Consider the following 5,000-nt stretch of genomic DNA (forward strand, 5'->3'; position numbering starts at 1 on the left):
TACACTTCCGAGGGCAAGTGATTAACTAACGGTAGGGTGCACTTTTCATATATGCACGTGCCCCATCGGCGGGACCAATCCACTCCTCCGTTCCGCTCTCCTGCAACCTTGGCCCCGGTAAAGCGGCGGCACAGGACCTCATAGACCTCCTGGAAGTCGCCAGAGGCTAAGTCCGACTGGTTTATGACTTGCCACTGCCTGGACCTGCCCCCACAGGCTAAGTCCGACTGGTTTATGACTTGCCACTGTCTCCACCTCCCTCCACAGGCTAAGTCCGACTGGTTTATGACTTGCCACTGTCTCCACCAGCCTCCACAGGCTAAGTCCGACTGGTTTATGATTTGCCACTGTCTCCACTGGTTCATGACTTGCCACTGCCTGGACCTGCCTCCACAGGCTAAGTCCGACTGGTTTATGACTTGCCACTGCCTGGACCTGCCCCCACAGGCTAAGTCCGACTGGTTTATGACTTGCCACTGTCTCCACCTCCCTCCACAGGCTAAGTGCGACTGGTTTATGACTTGCCACTGTCTCCACCAGCCTCCACAGGCTAAGTCCGACTGGTTTATGATTTGCCACTGTCTCCACTGGTTCATGACTTGCCACTGCCTGGACCTGCCCCCACGGGCTAAGTCCGACTGGTTTATGACTTGCCACTGTCTCCACCTTCCCTCCACAGGCTAAGTGCGACTGGTTTATGACTTGCCACTGTCTCCACCAGCCTCCACAGGCTAAGTCCGACTGGTTTATGATTTGCCACTGTCTCCACTGGTTCATGACTTGCCACTGCCTGGACCTGCCTCCACAGGCTAAGTCCGACTGGTTTATGACTTGCCACTGTCTCCACCAGCCTCCACAGGACAAGTCCGACTGGTTTATGATTTGCCACTGTCTCCACTGGTTCATGACTTGCCACTGCCTGGAACTGCCTCCACAGGCTAAGTCCGACTGGTTTATGACTTGCCACTGTCTCCACCAGCCTCCACAGGCTAAGTCCGACTGGTTTATGATTTGCCACTGTCTCCACTGGTTCATGACTTGCCACTGCCTGGCCCTGCCTCCACAGGCTGAGTCCGACTGGTTTATGATTTGCCACTGGTTCATGACTTGCCACTGCCTGGACCTGCCTCCACAGGCTGAGTCCGACTGGTTTATGATTTCCCACTGGTTCATGACTTGCCACTGCCTGGACCTGCCTCCACAGGCTGAGTCCGACTGGTTTATGATTTGCCACTGGTTCATGACTTGCCACTGCCTGGCCCTGCCTCCACAGGCTGAGTCCGACTGGTTTATGATTTGCCACTGGTTCATGACTTGCCACTGCCTGGACCTGCCTCCACAGGCTGAGTCCGACTGGTTCATGACTTGCCACTGCCTGGACCTGCCTCCACAGGCTTAAGTCCGACTGGTTTATGACTTGCCACTGTCTCCACCAGCCTCCACAGGCTAAGTCCGACTGGTTTATGATTTGCCACTGTCTCCACCAGCCTCCACTGGTTCATGACTTGCCACCGACTCGGCCAGCCTCCCCAGGCGAAGCGCGGGCGTTTGGTGACAATTCCAAGGCAGACCAAGGCAAACACGGCCCCTTGCGCGGCGGGGAGCCGTGCCCGGCCTCGGCGGGGCGTCGGGCCGCCGTTTGGAGCGCCGGCCGAAAACCCGAAAAAAGGGCGAAAATCGGAAAGAATTCGCGCCCGATCGGGCCGAGCGGCCGGCGGGGCGGCAGCCCGGGTCGGTCTCCGCAGACCTGGAGGCTCGAGGGGACCTTTCCGACCAAAGTCCATTTCTCGATTTTCCACCTCCTACCAATCTGCAGGTACCCCGCCAACCCCTCGGGACGCCAAACGCAAATGGCAAATCGGCGGGAGGGCGCCCGGTAGTCCATCCGAGGAAGGCGCTCCAAGTCCCCGCAGATCGGCTTTTTCAAAACCTCATCGGCACTACCGAGGGCAAGTGGTTAACCAGCTGTCCGAGACACTCGACCACAAATGCAAGTGGCAGCTCGGCGGGACCAATCCGCTCCCTTTAGCGGGAACACCCCCACTGTGTCCCCGGTACCACGGCTGGACACGACCTCATACACTTCCGAGGGCAAGTGATTAACTAACGGTAGGGTGCACTTTTCATATATGCACGTGCCCCGTCGGCGGGACCAATCCACTCCTCCGTTCCGCTCTCCTGCAACCTTGGCCCCGGTAAAGCGGCGGCACAGGACCTCATAGACCTCCTGGAAGTCGCCAGAGGCTAAGTCCGACTGGTTTATGACTTGCCACTGCCTGGCCCTGCCTCCACAGGCTAAGTCCGACTGGTTTATGACTTGCCACTGGTTCATGACTTGCCACTGCCTGGCCCTGCCTCCACAGGCTAAGTCCGACTGGTTTATGATTTGCCACTGGTTCATGACTTGCCACTGCCTGGCCCTGCCTCCACAGGCTAAGTCCGACTGGTTTATGATTTGCCACTGGTTCATGACTTGCCACTGCCTGGCCCTGCCTCCACACGCTAAGTCCGACTGGTTTATGATTTGCCACTGGTTCATGACTTGCCACTGCCTGGACCTGCCTCCACAGGCTAAGTCCGACTGGTTTATGATTTGCCACTGGTTCATGACTTGCCACTGCCTGGACCTGCCTCCACAGGCTAAGTCCGACTGGTTTATGATTTGCCACTGGTTCATGACTTGCCACTGCCTGGCCCTGCCTCCACAGGCTGAGTCCGACTGGTTTATGACTTGCCACTGCCTGGACCTGCCTCCACAGGCTAAGTCCGACTGGTTTATGACTTGCCGCTGCCTGGACCAGCCTCCACAGGCTAAGTCCGACTGGTTTATGACTTGCCACAGTCTCCGCCAGACTCCACTGGTTCATGACTTGCCACCGCCTCGACCAGCCTCCCCAGGCTAAGTCCGAGCGTTGCGGTGGCCATGCCAGTGCCGACGAGGTCTGATCCGGTCCCTCGCGCTCCGGAGAGACGTCCCCGGCCTCGGCGGGGCGTCGGGCCGCCGTTTGGAGCGCCGGCCGAAAACCCGAAAAAAGGGCGAAAATCGGAAGAAATTCGCGCCCGATCGGGCCGAGCGGCCGGCGGGGCGGCAGCCCGGGTCGGTCTCCGCAGACCTGGAGGCTCGAGGGGACCTTTCCGACCAAAGTCCATTTCTCGATTTTCCACCTCCTACCAATCTGCAGGTACCCCGCCAACCCCTCGTGACGCCAAACGCAAGTGGCAGACCAGCGGGACGGACCACCGGTAGTCATGCCGGGAATGAGGTCTCGGCGTCGGCATAAGGTGGGTGGATCGGACCCCATCCGGCCTACGGTTCTTTTTCAAAACGGCGCCCCCGGCTCCCGCCGGCGGCGGCCTTGGCGGCCGGGTGGGCGCCCCTCCTCGAATCGCCACCCTGCCCCGGGGTGAGCCGCTTCGCCGCCGCCCGGCGCCGTCAACAACCTTGTCCTGGTTTATGACTTGTCACCGCCGCTGGTTTATGACTTGTCACCGCCGCTGGTTTATGACTTGTCAGCACCGGCGGACGGCCTCTCGCCGCCCTTTGGACGCCCCGGCGGCGGACCGTGACCCCCCACGGCTGGCCCGCGCGGGGCCCGCCACCCGCCCAAGGGGCGCCCCCTGCCGTTCGCCCACCTAACGCACGGCTGGAACAGCACCAAGCCCCGCAGCCGGCCAACGGCGGCACACACTGACCGCAGCCCACCGGAGGCACGTCGGGCCGTGGCCGTACCCCGCCCGACAGCGCCCCCTGCGGGCCACGGACCAGGCGGACGTTGGGACGAGACGATCCCCGGCCGAGGCGCTCTCTGAGCCCGCCAGGGACCGGTGCACCGCCGGCGGACGCTGCACCCGGTACACGAGCGCCCTCTGCCCGCCGGGGACCGGTGCACCGCCGGGGGAGTCTGCACCGGGCCCAGGAGCTCCCTCTGCCCGCCAGGAACCGGGGGGACCGCCGGCGGAGGCTGCACCGGGCCCAGCAGGTCACTCTGCCCGCCAGGGACCGGGGGGACCGCCGGCGGAGGCTGAGCCCGGCCCAGGAGCTCCCTCTGCCCGCCAGGAACCGGGGGGACCGCCGGCGGAGGCTGAACCCGGCCCAGGAGGTCACTCTGCCCGCCAGGGACCGGGGGGACCGCCGGCGGAGGCTGCACCGGGCCCACGAGCTCCCTCTGCCCGCCAGGGACCGGGGGGACCGCCGCCGGAGGCTGCACCCGGCCCAGGAGCTCCCTCTGCCCGCCAGGGACCGGGGGGACCGCCGGCGGAGGCTGCACCCGGCCCAGGAGGTCCCTCTGCCCGCCAGGGACCGGGGGGACCGCCGGCGGAGGCGGCACCGGGCCCAGGAGCTCCCTCTGCCCGCCAGGGACCGGGGGGACCGCCGCCGGAGGCTGCACCCGGCCCAGGAGCTCCCTCTGCCCGCCAGGGACCGGGGGGACCGCCGGCGGAGGCTGCACCCGGCCCAGGAGGTCCCTCTGCCCGCCAGGGACAGGGTGTAACGCCGGCGGAGGCTGCCTCCGGCCCAGGAGGTCCGTCTGCCCGCCAGGGACCGGGGGGACCGCCGAGGAGTCTCTGCCCGTCCCAGATACTCCCTATCCCTACCCCTAACCGTATCCCTAACCCTATCGCCTAACCCTAACCCTATCCCTAACCCTAACCCTAACCCTATCCCTAACTCTAACCCCATCGCCTAACCCTAACCCTATCCCTAACCCTATCCCTAACCCTAACCCTATCCCTAACCCTAACCCTAACCCTATCCCTAACCCTAACCCTATCCCTAACGCTAACCCTAACCCTATCCCTAACCCTAACCCTAACCCTAACCCTATCCCTAACCCTAACCCTAACCCTATCCCTAACCCTATCGCCTAACCCTAACCCTATCCCTAACCCTATCGCCTAACCCTAACCCTAACCCTATCCCTAACCCTATCCCTAACCCTAACCCTATCCCCTAACCCTAAACCTATCCCTAACCCTAACCCTAACCCTAGCTCTAACCCCAT

This window comes from Scyliorhinus torazame, unplaced genomic scaffold, assembly GCF_047496885.1.
Source record: "Scyliorhinus torazame isolate Kashiwa2021f unplaced genomic scaffold, sScyTor2.1 scaffold_376, whole genome shotgun sequence".
NCBI classification, from domain to species: domain Eukaryota; kingdom Metazoa; phylum Chordata; class Chondrichthyes; order Carcharhiniformes; family Scyliorhinidae; genus Scyliorhinus; species Scyliorhinus torazame.